Source organism: Odontesthes bonariensis, chromosome 9 (assembly GCF_027942865.1).
Source record: "Odontesthes bonariensis isolate fOdoBon6 chromosome 9, fOdoBon6.hap1, whole genome shotgun sequence".
Taxonomy (NCBI): Eukaryota; Metazoa; Chordata; class Actinopteri; order Atheriniformes; family Atherinopsidae; genus Odontesthes; species Odontesthes bonariensis.
The window spans coordinates 18,263,969-18,283,772 of NC_134514.1; the positions used below are offsets into that span (position 1 = coordinate 18,263,969).

At 39.6% G+C, this 19,804-nt stretch overlaps 1 protein-coding gene across 1 annotated transcript in view; it reads left to right on the forward strand.

Annotated features, from left to right (window-relative positions):
• The window catches only part of grik4 (glutamate receptor, ionotropic, kainate 4), a 354,718-nt gene that overhangs the window by 60,568 nt on the left and 274,346 nt on the right, over positions 1–19,804 (forward strand). The window contains exon 2 of the mRNA XM_075473484.1: positions 16,140–16,341. The gene's annotated coding sequence lies outside the window, so the exon portion shown is untranslated. The remainder of the gene's footprint in view (positions 1–16,139; positions 16,342–19,804) is intronic.

The following is a 19,804-nucleotide window of genomic DNA, read 5'->3' on the forward strand; positions in this document are numbered from 1 at the left end:
AGCATACTGAGGGGATAATTCCTGTTTGATGATGTGACAAGTTATATCCTAAGGCTCTGTGCTTGGCATGTGTCCTGTGCACCAGCATTAGTGAATGTTTTCAGATGCTCCGGTTTGTTGAGGTCCCATTGTAGACGTCACAGCATGTAACAGCTGTCATTGTACCTAGCAAAGGAAGGTGGCGCTGGCAGGAACTGCAGATACACGTGCCCCTGAGATTGTTGCCTTATAGTGGAACTGTCTATGTATGTGAAATGATTATAGTTATATGCTGTGGAACTATGAGTTGAATTTAGATTTCACAGTTGGTAAAGTGTCTGCAGTTTTTGATCCTGCAAATGGAAGGATGGTGTTCTAGATCCTCTGAAGAGAAAATATTCAGTGTAGGGTTAGGGTTAGGGATCTGTTTCCAAGCATCTAACACAATGGGCCTCATGCAACAACCGTTCGTACGCACAGATTTGTTCTTAAATCGTGCGTTCGAGGGATTTAAGAGAATTTGTGCATTCACCAATCTTTTCGTATTTTACGTTTTCTTTCAGGTACGAACAGAATTTACGAGTGATCCAGACCTGTCGTAGGAGTTTCGTAAAATAGTCCGCTGTTATTCAAGTTTGCTTGACTAATGGATTGTATATTTAATTACTTTGAAGCAAACATAAATAAATATATACATTGTACCCCATAATGATGCTGAAATTATTCTGTTTGACTTAAATAATGCACTAATTGAAGGTTCATCTGTTTCTGTATATAACAAGGTCAATGGGAAGTGTAACCAGCAGCTGACTTGCTACTTTTGGATGCCTTAGCAGGCTCTTGGAGGAGACAGTAGATATCCTGCGGAGACAGACGAATGGCTTACTTCGTGATTCAGATTGCCAAGGACTGTGCTGCAACAAATATGCAGCTTGCTAGAGTCACAACTCCAGAGAGAAACACGCCGATCAAACCCAATTCCACCACACGTCCAGGTCCTCACCACCCCTGGATTTTTGGCCACTGGAACCTTTCAGAAGGAGATTGGAGTCGTGCGCTCTCTTTGTCATCAAAAGTCTCATCAGTTTATTACCCATGATACATCAAATTCCCATACACCGCTGTCCAACAAGTACAAATTAAGAGGGACTTTCATGCCATGTCTGGACTGTCAAACATATTCGGAGCAATAGACTGCACACATATACGCATCAAAGCTGCCGTGCCGTTGTGGAGCGCGGCGAGCTGAAGGCCAGGTGGGTGTGTCTCGATACAGCGGGGGGGCAAACTGCTATATAGCCCAGAGAAGGCATGCCAGAGTAATCTGGCATGCTGCGTTTTGCACAATATTGCCATGAACGAGGGTCCCCCACAACCTGAACCAGCCCAGGCAGACCAGAAGGTGTGGTGCCAGAAGACCCCCCTCATGGACCGTCCCACCAAAGAGCCATCATGATGAGGCAACAACTGATTGCACGGCTTTAGTTGCAGTCATCGAGCGCATTTTTAAGCCATTTTCATATCAACCATTTCTTCTTTATTTCGGTGTAGTTCCACTGCTGACACTGCTAAAAATGACAGACTTTCCTTTTTGGATCTCTGAAAGCAGAACTTCAAAGCAGTCTCAGAGCCCCTAAAGTTTTTCTTTTTGCGCCAAGATGCCATTCTCATGACTCAACAATCAACACTTCCTGGCTCAGGAGAGAGAAAGTGTGCCCTTATATAGTATCATTTTGGGCGAGGAGTATGCAAATTTACTATCCTCGTGCACTTAAATACGCACGGGTGGCATTCATCATTTACGCAGGTTGTTTACACACTTTTTCCGAAGTTAAGAGCATTTGTTGAATCTAACGTGGCATGTTTGTACGAGACCTTCGTACGAAAAAGTAAGAGAAAGTTAGAATAAAAATATGAAAATGTTCTTGCAAGAGGCCCAATGACTTTGAAAATATAAATAAGATTTTTGTTGCACAGAAAGACTTTTTTTTTTTCGATCCGTCACAAGCTGGTCTGTACCATCAGCGATTTTTGCCTATCAGCACATTTGACATCTCAGTAGCAACCTTTGAGTTGCAACTACTTGAAATTCAGCATAATTAGCAAGGTAAATGAAGACAACCACAAGGATAATTATTGAATATATATATATATATATATATTTGTAAAATTAAGAATAGAAGGACTGAGCTTTTAGATTGTGGGTAGGGAAGGCTAAATACTAACATCAGTGTTTGGTTTGGACTGACAAATGATGACATGTATGGCCTGCACCCGCCACACACCTACCTCTTTGTGATGTTAATGGCTGAGAATGTATTGTCAGATTACTGAGTCACACTCCATGCTTGTGGTGGTAATTTGTTGCGGTGTTGTTTGCCAGATGCCAGAAAGATTTGAGAGAAAAAGGTTCTATAGTCTTCAAATCAGAACGTAATAGAGTAAATCAATCATACCTCACATATAAGCAAAGTCCACCTCAAACCAACAACGTTATCCGTGTCTATGCAGTTATAATGGTCATTAAGAGTTGATTAGTATGAAAAATACTCTTTCATTTGGGTAAAACTTTGGGTAACACAGCAGATAAAAAAAAGATAAAAACTAATTCTTGTATTTCTGAAAAACGTTTATGATAGAAATTTCTAATTGCTTGACGACTACGAAAAACTGAAGTCCACTGACAGCAGTTGCAGTGAAAGACGTGAAGAAAATAACTGGCTCCAGTGGCCTGGTGCATAGGAGAGAAGGTGAGCTTGAAGAGAGAAAAGCCGCTGTTGGCCCATTAAGGTAAAATTACTGTGTGGCCTGAGGTGAAAACACCAGGATGCCCAGTGTGTGGCCGATCTGATGGTGGTCTTAGATCAGCCGTGTCCTGAAGCACGAAGCCGGAGATGACTGGCTGTCTCAGGAGGAAGGTGAAGGATGAAGACACCTGTACTCTCATTTCAAGAGCAAATGAGCAGTGTATTGCTCTCATGTCAGAGTACTCAGAAATAGGAGGGCAAACCAGCCATCAGCTCAGCATTTTAAAACGTCTTTTACATGGCTTTTAATCTTCACTTACGCTTCTCATTCTTTGCAGTATCTTGTTCGGAGATTTGGAAAAATGCACAAGCTGCAATGTGGACATAAAAATAAACTTATAACAATATTAATTTAAGCAAACATGTTTTATTAAACTTATCTGTTTCAAAAATATTGAATACCTCTGCTACAGTTGTACGTGGGCCTCGATACATTTTGTATTCAGTGAACATCAGTTTTTCCACATCCTGAATTACTTGTTCATCAACGTTATCTCTGATGCCTGGTCTAGTGTTATTGATCTATTTCTGTCAACCTTTATCGTAGTCCCCAGTAGCCCGTTTCACTGTGGAAATTAAATACAGAGCCTGCATTCTCGATTGAATCAGTTGGGTGATTTTAAGAGATATTTGGAAGTGTTTGTAGAGCAAAATGAAACATATGAAGTCAGTGTGCTCTATCAGCTATTCCTACTCTAATATCCTGGTTCCATGGTTTTGCCTTCATAAATTTCTAGCAGCCCAGTCCTCAAATGTATTTCGAGTGCATTATGATAAAATTGTACTTGTTACTGGTTCACAAAATAGGAAATGAATTCTGAAAATATACTGTGTTGACACATTAATTTTTATTTTGTGTAATAGGCATCAGTGCACTTTATGCCAACTTTGAGTTGCAGAGCACATGCTTTTTGCGGGAATTCAGACTTCATTTTCCAGGAGGTAAAACAATTACTGCCAGACATTATGTAATTTAGATGATCAAATTATTGGGAGGCTGGGAGGGAGGATGAGAACATGAATGGGAGGGTGGGCTTGACAGAAAGAGATAGAGCAGATGACGATAGACTGAAATAAGGAAAGGATCCGGGGAGGCGTCAACGAAAGACATAGTGACAACGTCAGTTTGTGCAGATGTTTTTAAGAAGTTACCCACAAAAGAAATAAATTACAAATGCCAGTCGAAATTATCATTGTTGCCTTTTTTAATTTTGATTAACTGATTGTTAATGGGATGGTATGTTTTGTGTGCTTTTGTCTCTTTGTTTGTTTGCCAAACTACAAGCCAAAGTTTCTGAAAATGGGTAGAGAAGAAGATCTTTAACCAAAGAGGGTCCCATTGGTTGTGCCTTTATTTTTTTATTTGTCATTGTGTTGTCTTTTGCAGAGGACTGTGCTATCTGAGTCTCTCTTTCTTTCTCTCTTCAACCAGTTCAAACTGTAATTTCTGATTGGGAGCTTCTCTTTAACCTCATTTCTGAAACATTTATACCCTTTGAATATATTTAAAACATATCAAATGTTCAAAAATGGATTTCATCATATCATCTCTTCTCTTCAGTTATACTGTAATTTAACATGACAACCGTGAAGAGACTTGTTTTGTGCCTTGTTTTGCTATTAACAATACCAAAAACAAGTGTCTAGATACTATATACTAGTAATAATACTATACCCTAATGGTCAAACCTCCTGACAACAATCTAAGATATGAGGAGAAAGGCAAAAAGATATCTGGACACAGTACAGACCAGTTCAAGTGACAATGTGTTAACATGAGAAAATTAGGTGTCCTGACATGTACTACACATTAGGGGTCAATCTGCAGAATGCTGGGAGGCAATCAAATGGAGTCACTGAGCTGTCCAAAAATAACAAGAAATACTTGAACAACTACTTGAGCAAGTGGTAATATCTTTCCCCTACTGGTAGAATTTCAATAAATATAGGCATCAAAGGCTGTGTTTTAGATCTCATTTCTTATCTCTCTCACTCAGGTCCAAGCATGTACTTTTACAGCACCTGCTATATTTCATCACATATTACAGAAAGTTCTGCTCTCTCTTAGAATGAACTCATCCAGCTCACCATGTCTTTATCACTGATTGCTATGATGGTTTGTTGCCATACTTTTGCACAGGCCCATTTTGTCTGTTTTCCATCAAATCTCAGTCACGTTGACAATGAGAACCGGCTAAAGCCCAATTCACTGATTCTCCTTTCCACATGAATGGTCAACCATAATGGATCAAATGCATGGATATTGAATCATCAGTTGAGCAAAACAACAGCTGTATAATTCCACTTAAAACACATTTTCATTACCAACTACATCAACACTATCTGGATTAGGCTGAACAGTTTAAGCCTGCAGGTTCAAATCGTAATTAAGATGATGGTTTGTCTTGGAAAAAAATTCCATTTTACTAAAAAGCTAATCTTCACAAAATTGTAATGAAATGAAGCGATATTACCCCCCCACCCCCGAAGCATCTCTGATATTGTCTTTCACAGTGATCATTGATTCTTCTGCAATGAATGCCATGAAGGGAATATTTAACTCATTCAATGCCATTCAAACCTTTTAGTGAACGACTAACATTATGCACGAGGTTAAATGTTTACAGGAATGTGTCTTAAGGTGTTTCGGTATTTCAGCACTTTGTCCTTAAGCTGCCACATCCCAGCTCAAGGACGTTTATGTGTGCATGTGCAGTGATGATTGTGTTGATTTGATTTGCAGCCTGGCACTCAGGAAATGCAGGAGGCTTTCGACTCTAAAAGTTTTTATGCATTTATGAATAAAACTCAGAATTCATTACAGCCTCTGACCACATTAATGTGCATCCCCTGTGGCCCTCCTCAATGTCAGGTTGCCTTCATGGTCAAACATCTTATCAAATTATTGTTGTCTGTTTGTGTTAGCTGAATGTACACCGATTGAGAAGGAAACAAAACAAACTAAAGCTGGAAGCGCTTGAAGAGTTGAATAGCAGACGAACATTAATCAATCGAGAGAATGGATACTTTATGAAGTACTAAGGGCATGTGGCTCGTGATGATCAGAGGAGTGTATAAATTAGCTTATGGCACACAAAGACAGTAGGAGAGAGGAGGCCAGGAGGAAGAGGAGGAAGGATGAGTTAGATTAGGTTTGATAAAATCAGTCACAACTGAATAATTTTCATCATCACTGCATGCTTGACGATAAATGTTTCTAATTATAACAAAATATATGATAGTAAATTGGCCATTTTCTCATTTTCATGTGTGATAAAGAGCGCAATTGGAAGAAAGTGTGAAATCTCAATCGTTTTTTTCCAAAATCAAGTTATTTTCCTCCTTAAAAACCTGTTCTGTGCTATTAACAATGTGGATTATGTGTGGTCGTAACAGTTGCAGAAGGACATACAGCGTAATGTGTGTACGATGGTGATGGCTTTTTATTTCAGTTTTACAAAGTTTATGTTTAATTTAGCAGGAGGAATGCTGGAAATGTGGTCCACACTTAGGTCGGAAACATTTTTGCTGCGAAGCTGTTAAACCTCGATCTGACATGACATTGATGGTAGAAAACAGGACCTTTAGGTGCCAGAACAGATGGAGGTCATTCTTTGGTTTGTGACAGCAAGATTGGTTTTGTGGGTGGCCATAACTCAGCTGTCTATGTTGTCTCGGTGATGGATATAAATAGGGAATTTGAATCATTTTTGCAATATTGGAGGCATTTTTTGTTTAGTGTTTATTCTTTCAAAATTCTAAGATATCCGTTGCCAGCGGTGTTGTCATCAGCAGGATTTCCTGACAAAACCATTCCTCTGGAGGAAGTGCTGTATGCCGTCTGCTTTCATGAAATCTGTGATAAATTATGCATATACCTGTGTAGCCTTAGGGAGGAATATTGTACTCCAGGTCATGCATTATAAATTAACGTGAACAACTGTAGGATTCACAAACACTTGTATTCCCCGGGTTGGAGACCCAACAGGATTCAAAGGCTTGTTGCTTTAGTAATTCTGGCTGCCAAAGAGAGAGCACACGAGTAGTGTTCGGGGCTGCGTTCACTAAGGCTCAATATCACTTTTAGGCTGTCTGGATTAAATAAGTGACGATTAAATCCCTCCGTTTTGTGTGGACAGTATACTTCATGTATACCTCACCGGCTTCTCGGATGTCCGTTGCGTCGCATCAGTTAGAGCCTTGTGAGAAAACTCTCAACCTTATCTTCTGCTCTGTCATATCTGGGTAAGTCTTTTTTGAGTTCCACATTCTCTTCTCTGCTCTAGTTCAAAATCTTCCATGCTTTTCTTTTGTGTCTTGACTGTTGTCAAGTTGAAGGTCAATATTTTCTCACCAGGGGGTCTCACTGAGCAAATGGGACATCTGTTGGCCACTAGAAAGTGAGCAAGAGGGAGAAAGTGTGTGTGTGCAGCTGCTCTTTGGTGTGTCTAGTGCAGAACTGATTTAAAGCCCCAGGCCACAGGAAGAGCACTACTCTATACTCCAGGCACGTCCTTGAAACTAGCAGCAGAGGAAGCACTATTGCCATTCAGCAGCGTTGACTGCAGACGCCTAAATGAGTCTGTTCCTGTAATGCCCAACGTGGCAGTCCGCCACTTACTCAGGCTCTCCAGCTCCTAATATACCCCACACCCCACCCCCACGCTGCTATATATTGTCCTACGGTTCATCCTTTCCTTCTCGGCTTCTCTTGGTCTATCAGTCTTTCATCTCAACCTTCACAATCTTAGTGTCTTTCTCTCCCCCACACCCTCATATTCCTTGTCTAGCCATGCATTTAATGTTTCTGTCACCTTTTCTTTACATCCACTGTCCATCATGCCTCGCTAGTAAAGTCCGATTGGTCACTGTCCATTCATTGCAAGGTCCAAGCCCGTTACAACAACCTTTCATGATCACAAATTGTTACAGGGTCTGCAGACACGTAGCTTGTCACCTAAAAGTATCGCCTTCACATAATTATACAGCTGAAACAGTGGCAAGCAGGAAATATGTATCTGAGGAAGCTCTTGAGGCTGTTGTTTGTTCTTAACAGCGTCTATGTGCTAAAACATGTGCGGGATTCTCCGCACATGTTTTAGAAAATCGTTCGCTAAATTTAAGTCATTTTGCCTCATACCTCTCACATCACATTTTTGTGGAGATATTGTGTGATGAAGTCTTGTCAATCATAATTATCTCCCCCATCTGGTCTAGTTACAGAAATTCTGACCCAGAAAATAAATCTGTCTGTGCACATCTTGCTGAAATAGAACAATGATAGTTTCTGCTTGCATACCTGAGCACGGACACCTTCCCAGTTTTCCACTGTCACCCGCTTTCCATTTGTACTCAGCTGCTTTGTACCTTTTTTCATAGCTATTTATTTCCTTACCTTTCCATCATCTCCGTTGGCCCTCTCTGAGTGCACTTTTTAGGTCCCTCAGAAATGCAAGGTGACAACATTTCTCCGAATACTCAAAAACTTGTGAGTGAAAATGTTACCGAAGGTTTTTGAGCAGCTAGATTATCAAACAATAGAAAGACTGCAGCTTTGTTTTGATTAAATCTGTTCACCCATCTGCCTATGATATTAAATATCCACTAACCTCTGGGTGCACTATGAGAGAGAATAGTGGAGATTTGTTTCTTTGTGTTTGCATATTTGAAGTGCCACAGTTATGCTCCTAATGTCCCTTCGCCTCCTGGGGGTTGCTGGAAGAGGAGTATGAATGGGGCAGTTTTAGGGAAGGTATGATGACAGCTTGTGAATTCTAAAAGCTTTATCGGAACCCTGCAGCCTGCCCAGCCAGCTCGCTGCCATCTCCTGTGGGTTGCATCGGAAATGGCTCTCCAATTGGGGTCATGGTATAAGCTGATAGCATGCTATATTCCCTCATACCTTAAGGCAAAGAGACAGAGGTCACCATTAAGAACAGTGGCAGAGAGTTGTCAAATCTGACCACAAACTAGGTGACAGACCCACAACCTCTTGGATATAAGCTTTAGACAACAAGCGATGCAATGAAGAACTGAAAGTGTCCTTTACATTTTCTTCATTTAATTTAGTAAATGATTTATCCCTTTTAGAGAAATTCCCCCAGGGGGACAAAATCTTTTTCAAATGAGCTGACACTTCATCTCAAGAGCGAACAAAACGGCTGTTCTGGAGATTTTGATTATTTTGATCCTCTTGCTATTAATCCTCACAGGTGCCCGATGACTGTTTTGTCAACCTTTGCTCATTAATTTCCAACAATGGCTTCACTTAGTTATGTCAAGGATTTTTTCAGACTTTGTGCTCTATCATCAAACTTTTTTAGCATTACATTGGTGTCTTTTGGTATAGGGAAAGCCAGCACAAATAATGGCTGGGATAAAGATCTGTTCCCTCAAATTGTGATCGACTTAGATCTAACTTTTGAAGCAGTGGTAATGTTTTAATCTGTCAATGTGGCTCACTGCCAGAGTTACTGCCATCACTTAGCTAGTAATATCCACAAGGGATCCACCAAAAGTGGGCCACCTCTCCAAAACAGCAAAGGTCACCTCAACCAAAAACACCACACTCTCACCTTGTTAGATCATTAGATCCCTTTTTGAGATATTTGAAGTGAGACCTGATCTCTTTTGGTTAGATTTTTTAGCTTGTTGCCATTGGATTAATAGCAAATATGTTTCTGACTGAGAATTTATTAGTGGTGGGTTGCTATAGAGTGCATAAAAGGACATATAAATCCAAAATGATCCTAATCTTTCACCTAAACTCTACTAGCTACTAGCTGCTGTCTTGTACATTCTCCACAGTTTGTCCCTTCACCCAGATCACCTATAGGGATTGATGGTCATGTCAAAACAAAAACAGAAAAATCCATTCCGCTCTCCTACCCCCTTCCATGTTGCATTGATTTTCTAATGAAGTATCAATAAGAGTGTCGTGTATTGTTGCAACACTCAAAATTGTTCGTATGTAAAGCAGCATAAAAATGTTTTAGGGCGGCACTAGGAAATCTTCCTCCGGGCTTGTCTCTTTGCAGACGCAGTTCAGGAGAAAAATCCATGCACTCTGAGCGCTTGTGATTTTTATTTACGAAATGTAAGCTCTATTTATGAGAGCCCCCTTTAATTTGCATGCACCTCAGCTTACACAACTACAAGCGGAGACGTACATACAGAACAAGCACAAACACCTTTTAGCGTAAACTCTCACACACACATACAAGCTCATTAACTTTGTCAGTCACTGTTGTGTTGACAGAAAAACACAACACACTGAAAATATCCTCACTTCATCATTTTAATTTTTAATCAGGAAATGTTTTAGTTATCAGGGGAAGTATGGCGTTCCCTGTAGTTTGCTTATATAGATGGAAAAAAGGCTGAAAACAATAACTGATTCACTTATTTTCCATACCGGCCTCATCCTTTTAGGGTCCAGGGGGTCCTGGTCTCCACCCTGGATAGGTTGCCAGTCCATCACAGTGCCAACACAGAGACAAACAAAGCTACCATCACCAATTAACCTAACATGCATAGGTTTGGACTGTGGAAGGAAGCCACGCGTGCATGGGGAGAACATACAAACTTTTCACGGAAAGACTATAGCTGAGATTCTAACCAGTTAACCTTCTTGCCGTGAGGTGACAGTGCTAACGAATACATACAACTAGAAGAAAACCGTAGCAGTTTTGGGAACTTGATGATTGAAAATGTCAAAAATCGAGATCTTTAACGAGTTCATTTCTTTTCCTTCAGTGAGGTACCTTTAAAAATACAACGAGGGGGACAACTCACACACAGCCGCGTTTTAATTCCAGAGATTACATAAAAGAATAAGCAACAATGATCATTTTTTTCATCAGAGATGTTCCTACGAGCCAATTCAGAGTAGATTAAGAGTAGTCGAAATGTAAGAAAGGAAATGCCCAGGACACATTTTGAAAAAATTTTGCTGATAAGATTAAACATTGTTCCAAATAAAAATACATGTGCAGCCATTTGAAATGTTTAATGAATAGTTTATTCAGTAACATAATTTTGAATTAAACATCTTGATCTTACAAAGAAGCTGAATTTCTGCAATGTTTGCAAGATGTTTGCAAGATTCCAATATCCATTTCTTTTTCCTTTTACACACTTAAAGCTGTTCAAACCAATTTACGGCTAAACCACTAAACTTTTAACTAATCAGTGTCCTGTAATTGTTGCAGTTGTTGAGCGTAACAGCAGGTGTCTGTGACAGACAGACTCCTCATCCAGGCACCTGCTGTGTGTGTTTTGCATGTATGTTTTTTTTTCTGCTAAGTACTTGGTTGAGGTTTTTGTGAATTGGAGTTTCCAGCCTCTTGATGTCTTTATCGTTGACATTTTTGTCATTCTTTAGATAGATATAATTCTTAGCAGCAAGATTTTTCTTCTGCCGACCCACTACATGTCTGTCTGGAGAAAGCTGCGCTGCAGGGACTGAGAGCAGAAGCAAGCAGTGCAACACTTTGAGCTCCTTCTGTGTCACATTTGTCTCCTGTGATGCTGCGTCTGTGTTCTCAAACTCAGCCACTTTGCTGGGATCGGCTGTTGATTTAAGATGTCTGGTGGAAAGGCTTGAAGGCGTTGAACTGGTGTAGTTAGTTAAAGATCCCCCTCAGACAAACATAGAAAAGAGCTCTGTTTGGAACATTTATTATATTTAGCAGGTCATAAATCATGGAAATGAGAAACACCACTGACATCATTATAGCTGCCACCACACAGAACTGTAGAGGCTCTTACACAAGGAGTATAGGGCTTAATTCTCTGCCTTTTGTCACAGATCTGTGGATTCCATTCGCGATGCATTCAATTCAATTCGATTCAGTTTTATTCATATAGCGCCAAATCACAACAAATGTCATTTGTCATGTACTTCTAAAATACAGTCCAATTCAAGCCAAATATAATCCAAGTCATTGTAATACAGTCATAATCCAATCAAACAGAATTTTTTTTCAATTCCAAATTTGTCCAACGCATATAAAGCCAAAAGCCTTAGCCTTGCTCAGGAAAGCAACAGATAACATCGAAGACTCGCTTCGATTCGATCCCCCGTCCTGAGCATGCAGGCGACGGTGGAGAGGAAAAACAATCCCTTTTATCATGGGAGGTCCCCCAGCAGTCTAGACCTACAGCAGCATAACTATGGGATGTTTAAGGGTCATCTGAGCCAATTCCTAACTGTAAGCTTTATCAAAAAGGAAAGTTTTGAGCATAATATTAAAGGTAAGAGAGGGTGTCTGCTTCCCAAATCCAAACTGACAGCTGGTTCCTCTTGCACAAGAGAGGGGCCTGATTACTGAAAGCTCTGCCTCCAGTCCTACTTTTAGAAACTCTGGGAACCACAAGCAAACCTGCAGTCTGATGGATGTTGTGGAACATTCCATTGATGATTGAGTTCCAGCACGTCAGTGTGTTGTGCATACAAATATAGAAAAGTTTTTAGAGCACTGTGTGGCTCAGAGCGTTGAGCAGGTGCCTCATGAACAGAGGCTGAGAATCCTTGTCGCAGCAAGTTTGTCCTGTATTCCTCTGCCTCTTTCTGCCCTTTTCCTACTCTCCTCTTCTTTGTTTAATGAGAGCCGTTAGAGTCCATGAACGCTTTAATGAAAAACAAAATGTCTACAATTTATTTTTTTTGGGTGATTTTCTTTCGTTTCCGTCAGCAGCACAAGCCTTCTCGTGGCATTTGTCATTAATCTCTCATTTCTGGCTATGCACAGGGTATGTTTCCTATAGCGCAGGGTATCGAGGAGATTAATAAGATTTTATTCAGTTGTAAATTACACAATAATGACACGGAACCACTAGCCGTTAACCTGCGCAATATAGTTGTCATTGAGGTCAAATTGATTGGTCATTACCAAATAGTCTGCCTTATTTTTATTCAGCTTAACTCTGTCCATTGTTTTTAGATGGTTACGCTGTACACTGGGAAGCAGGTTTTCTGACAAAACACTGCACGTTCAGGCTTCATGTATTATATCAACTTTCAGAAGCTACTGCCCTCAAAAGAGTGGCAAAATTTCTTGGGCCATCATTGTCTTGATGAGCTGTGTGTCCCTTTCAGACTCAGTTGGAATCGCATTGTCTGCATGGCAGTGATGTCAAATGGGGTTGACAAGTGTGGCTAACGTTAGCAATGTTAACACCAATAGCCCTGTTTGCTTAGAGGCTAATGTCCAAATGCCTGTGCTGCTTAAGGTTACACATTGCTCAGCTTGAGTGACAACATGTATGTGTCAGTGATATCTGACAACATTGCCATGCCTTTCTGCATTCTCATGCGTGAGTCTTTGGGTGGCGTATGTGCTTCATTGCTCTAACTGACATCTTCGGCTGCACCTAAGTACGGCTGGAAAAAACATGTCTGTTGTGATTTGCAGACAGGAAACTCATCTTGCTGCTGCTCACCGTGCTCCTGATTCAAATGCTTTGTTTAGATTTTTACTTTTGATTGGTTGTTTTTATTGTAAATCCTATATTTTTCAAAATTCGTGTGCTCAGCCTCCATTTTATGTTTTGGCCCAAGTGATGCAGGTTTGTAGTAAAACAATAAAACTGACACTAAAAACAGGCTAAGAAAAGGTAGGCTTTATTATAAAACCACAACACAGAATTAAGTTTAGCCACAACCAAAAGAAATTGCAACATGGCAAGCAGCAGGAAAAATTCTCTCTGAAATGTTTGGTTTTATCCATAACTTCACAGGTGCAGCCAATGAAGCTAATTAAGATAATGAAGCCCAAGCACTGCCATTATAAAGCCAGTATGGATGTAGAGTGATTTAAAAGCCTAATTTGGATTGCAGCAAAGAAAGAATGAACCAGTGTAATTGTGTTAAGTTAAACTTATCTTATAGTTTGTAAGTAAATTATTTAAACTACTTCCCAACGTTTAGATTATGCCTGGTATTGTAAGTTTTGTGTCTATGATGCTCCAAATGGGTTTACTCTCGTTTGAAAGACGTGGATAAATATTATCTGTGCAAAATTCGTCTAGCCATTTCTTTTTAAAGATCAGTTTCTACAGTAAATTTGCCTGCTGAGTAATTGAAGCCTGAGGGGCATTTTTCAGTGCAGATGGTCTAAGATACTTAAAGTATTTTATATGTAACTTTTGCACCACTGTGGTTGTGTATATTTTAAGAATATACAGCCTTGCAGCTGGACAGGGTTGTTTTTCAACAAAATGTTATTGCTTGTGTCTCTTAAACATGACACTATTTTATAATCCCGTCATAATGTAGCTCATTTCTAATAGATTCAGCGTCTTGGATTTAGTCTAGTGGATTTAGTAAAGCATCTTGAATAATATTAAGTCAAATTGCCATTTTTCTGCTTCCATGTCTTTGATATTGATGATGATTGTTTTTCATTACATGAATCGCATCTGTTGTAACAAATTGTCAGTAACGCATCAGAGTCTGCAGTAAATGCTGCAAAACGGCTTCACATGATATTTTGTCACAACAGCACAGTTTATTTGCTGTGATGAGATTGTACTTACGACTTGCTGTGGAATATCACTGCTGATGTATCAGTTGCATTGCTTTTTACTGGTCAAGGTATGTAGTGCATTGGGGTTTTAGCCCTTTGGGCAGTGTTTAATAGGAAATGTGTTCAGTACTTTTGACTTGTACACAGCAGTCTGTAACTGTAAGGGAGATATCATTTAAAAAAAAAAAAAAAAGAGGGTGGAAGATGGAGTGGAAAAGAGTTATTGAGAAAACTCTACATACGTCAGCACTTCAAAAGTTTCCCCATTAATTCTTATCTAACATAACTTTTAAGAGGGTTGATTTGATCTTACTTTTTATTCTGCTTCTACTGTAAATCATCTGAAGCTACATGCATGGCTTTTTGAAAAACGTAAATCACAGACACAAGTAGATTCTGCAGTGGGGCTGCATGGTGATGTGGTGGTTATCACTGCCACCTCACAGGAAGAAGGTTCCTGGTTTGGATCTCAGCTGTGGTCTTTCTGTCTGAAGTTAGCATATTCTCCCTGTGCATGCACGAGTCCAAAAACATGCATGTTTGGTTAATCATGATTCTCAATTGACCTGAATTGAGTGAGTGCATTGCTGTTGGTCTCTGTCATGGCCCTGTAATGGACTGGTAATCTGTCCATGGTGAACACGATGAGAGCTGGTATAGGCTCCACATCCCCTGTGTCCCTGAATCGGATAAAGCAGTTGTAGAAAATGAAATTAAAGCTTGTACTGCTGGATGAAATGCTGCTTTCTACACAATAATTGGTTGCGATCAGGGAAAGTATTTTAGCCATAGCAAGACTTGAAGAATGAATCTAATTTACTAGCAGTGGTGGGCTGCTAGTAGCAATACTCGCATTATCTAGGGTTCTCTGTTGACATTGTAAAATGAATGCATACCTCTGTCATACTTCATTGAGAAGTCAACAAAATCTAAAATCTTTTTTTGTATATGAATATTAAAATACTGTGTGGTTTTAATGACTACAGATGTGATAAAGGTACAATTAATGACATTTCAGGTTCTGCATTTGCTGGGGTGCAGGAAGATGACTATATCACTGTGCTAAGTGATTAAGTTGATCTCTCAGGAAAGTTTAATTCTCCTCTGAGTAAGAGTGCCACTAAAATGAAATGTTGTAAGTGACATTTACTTTCTCACTTGCTATGCAAATGATAATGCAATAATGTTTTCAAAGTGTTTCGAATGCTGATGAGTTTCAAAACCAATTCAAAGTATGTGCAGCGACAATGTGAAAACTGTGGGATGTGCTATATAAAGAGGAAGGCTATCTAGCTGAGTAAGGGACAAAGAGTAAATCAAGGCCTTCAGCAAAACGGGACCGTGAACTTTAAAGCTACGTTATACAAGGCAGATTCCAAACTTTCTGTATGTTGGATAAATGACTGTCCTCAGCATTAGTAATTGGGCTGCGGAAGCAGAAACCTGGCCAGAAATATGATTTATACCTCAGGCCCATTTCTCTGATGTTCCTGTTTGGAAATGCACAGGATATTAAAAACAGGACAAACCAAGGCTTTATGAGTCTTTTGATTTCCTGTGTGTTCTCATAAAGGGATTTAATAGAACGGCTTCCTGTATCAAGTCTAGATTTACCTTGTACAGTGTGAACCTGTATCTGGATGAATTGTTTATGCTCGGTATCAGTCAAAAGTTTGGACACACCCAGTCATTAATTTTGAATGAGTATTAGCATCCAAACTTTTGACTGGTACTACTGTATATGTGCTTTATAAAATCATGTCCATCATCTTTTGTGTTTGCTTACTCAGATTTCTTATCTTTTTACCATCTTTCCTTCTTTCAGAGTCCCTGTCTGGAGCAGCTCGGTGTGCAGAGCCCAAACTGTGATTTTGTGTACATCTTCACCCGCTCGTCCAAAAGCTGGCGGCACAAACCATATGTGTATTTGAGATGAGGAGAAGCTAAGTGACTACCACAACCACTGAGATCAGAAAGCATCCTGTACTGCAAGATGGATTAGATCCCCACACCTCAGGAGATCAAAGGTATGAGAAGATGTTTTGTAATCAGCAGCCACTCACCTGTTCTGTTTAATGACGTTGTGGAGAGGGTGAAGGAGAGCGAGGAAATGATGAATGACAATGAGTTTAGGCGAAGGTCTTCCAGCCGTCTGTGAGCTGTAAGCTTGAAACACTAAGACCTGTCAGCTCCATGTGTCAGTCAGAGGGAATAAGGGAAGTGTAACGCTGTTAAAGAATACTGTCAGATTCAGCATTATGCAGGAAACGGTATTCCTGCATAACAGGATTTCCCTCTGCACTTTGAGTGCATTTGCACTGTTTAAAGAAGTTGCATCTTGTTCAAACCTTATGAATTGAGCACTTCCACTACACAAACATGCAGCGGTGGCAGCAGGGGGCGTGGCAGGCCAGCTGTGACACTTTTGCAAAGGTCAGGTTACAGGGACCCAGATTGAGAGTTCTTCTTGTCTAGCCCTCTTCCTCAGTTTGTTTTACTCTCAGTTATCTATAGGTTGATAATACAAAGCAAGCTAGTTCTTGTTGCCAGCTGAAGAATTTTACTGTTGTAAATGTTGCACATCTTTCCCCTGATATAATTTCTGATCTCCCAAGTTATACGATGATATTTTGATGTGAACTTCCTGTAAGTTGCATTGAAATCTGTGAATCTAGCTTTCAAAATATTAGTTATATTGTTTCAGGCTTTGAAAGTATTTTGCCTCAACAAGTTATTTTTTGTAAACCTTGCTGCCTTTGATTGTACGCAAGCCCAGAGCAGACGTGGTACGTCTAAACTTTTTTTTGATGGTTTTCTCGAGATAACGAGTTAATTTACCGATGGTTTTCGAGGCCACTTTTTCTCCCCAGTCTGCCCCTGTTTATGTGTTTATATGCATTTCTGGCAAAGGTGTACCCATTTTTACCCCCCTTTCATTGAAAACTGAATAAAGTAGCCTATGAATCAAACATGGAATGTGGAGCGTTTGTGTAACAATTCTGCTTGTGAAAATGCACAAAGCAAATCCCGCTGGTGTGACAAGCATTTGAAGAATGGAATCAGATTTAACACACACCAATCATGCCGTCATCGTTTTCTCGAGATAACGAGTTATTTATCTCGAGAAAACGATAACGGCACCTCTTGTGCATCATTTGGTAACCATGGAGACGGCCTGGTCCCCTCAGCTGGTCACTGATGAAGTTGAATATATCAGTAGGATCACTTGGGTGTAAACGCTTATTGAGCTGCAGTCGAGCCAGTCGTGTCCTTAAATGACGCGGGCTGATATGAAAGTTATCTCTACAAGACAAACAAATGGCAATTTCAGCCTGTGTTACCTCGACAGAAGTAAAATCTAATGCGTTGATCTATGTTGGATTCTCCAAAATCTGACATTTTCAGCTTGAGTCCGTTCTTGGAAAGGCTTTAAGAACACTGAGAAACTGATCATGAACATTCAAGAAAAGATAGTCATCTCGTGATCTCGAAAACATATCTCGAGAAAACGACGACATGATTATGAAGTTTATACGTTTATACCACGTCCGCTCTGGGCTTCCGTATGATTGAGTTCTACTTTTGTGAAAATCCAAAACCTGAAATATGTCAAGCTCAATTTGATGGAAATTTTAATGTAACAATGCACAGATGTGAGAGTCATGACTTTTTTATGATGCAACATAAGTGCATTATCAGCTTTTAATACTGTCAAAACAGTGCTTTCCCATCACTGAAACCTGCAGAAAGAGAGAGAGACATCTGCTTTTTACATCAGTGATTTCTAGATTATGTTGAACTGTTTTATTGTGAAATACTGGAGGGTAGTTTCTTGGTACAAGAGGTTAATTTGAGTAGAAAAATATTCAGTCTAAGCCATCAATTGTTAACACCAGGACAGACCTCTGAATTGCCGCCCACATCTCCAAACACAGGAAAACACACGTGCTTTTACTATGCTGATTGGTTGGCTGAAGTATTCCCCTGATACATAAATGAAGGCAACAAGCTCAGGCAGGTTCTCTGCAGGTTGAGAGTATTCTGGGAAATGAAAGTAGATGCTTAGTTAATTAGACACAGATGAGGCGTGGAAAAGAAGGATTTAACTAAAAGGTGAATGATTCTGACAAAATAACACATCAAACACACCTCCTGCTGATATGCATAAATGTAGTGTTACAACAGCTTCTTGTGTCCCGAGGGGCTGAATTGAGTCTTGGTACCTAGTTTAAAAAATAAATTTAAAAATAAAATAAAATGAAATAGACATATTGCTCAGTGAAATTTAACATGCCCCCTGTGCTTCTCCGAACAACACAGCTGGTAAAAGAAAGTGGGCCTTTTTTTTTTTTTTCTTCATCTTCACAAAATCTCTCTACAGCTCTAACTTGAACCAATAAAAACTGTGTGTTGGACTATAATTCAGTACTGTGTGCATGAAATAGGATTACTTTATTGAAATTTCTTTTGCTTTGAGGTTTTTGTCCATCCTTGTAAAATGTTTTCATGAAAATATTTGTTTTCTTTCATGGTTTAAACTTCAAAGTGATTGTTACAAACAAAGCAGTTTTACTTTTAGGCACTTTGCCCCGTTGTCTACCTGACAATTAAAGATGATAAATGATACATACAGCAAGATCCATGTGTTTCTGACGCTCACTTTTTACTCCACCATCATTACAGGCAGGGTCTGTTTATGCCTGGACAAACGTCATAACATCAATGGGCCTATCTTGCTTGCCACCGGGAAGTGGGGGTGGCTTAAGCATCCATACATCCCACATGTAGCTCACCAGAGTAGCTGAATTTGTATTTGAATAAGTAGAATTAAGTAATCAAAACCCAATATGGTTACTTTTAATTAAATCAAATGTTAAAGGTAAAACTGAAAGTCTTTGGCATCTGACGGAGTGATAATTGTCTGTCATTCACATGGTCCATGCTATACATATATGTATCTGGATGTTATGGTGGGTTGCAATGTATTTAACATTAGATTGCAATATTTGGCATTTCAAGAGTTCAGATATATCTGCAGCTTATGTTCCACACCAGGGCTCCAATATCATGGCTTTTCTGTTTTTGATTGCTTTCCAATGTGAACTCATTATTGTAGGCTCAATTATTTAATTATGAGAGTCATAAATACAAGATGGTATCTCAGACTTAGAGGATCTTTTTTTTTAAATTTCCCTTACAGTTGTAGAAACATTTTCAAACCCTAACCAAGTAATGAGATTTTATGTCCTTAACTCGATTAGAAGTGAGGAAAATGTTTTTGTGAGTTATTGTCTTGTCATTAGTTGGTGTCGACCGTGCATCTCACAAAGACGAAAGGTTCAAAGCATTGTGCATAACTTCGCCATTCATACCTCCTCAAAGGAAACACCTGATATGCTTTTATGAGTTGTAGTTCTCTCTTTCTGCTTCTAGCAGTGGTAGTTTAGAAAAGGTTTGTTCCTAAGGGGCTGTACAAATGGTTTGGTCTAT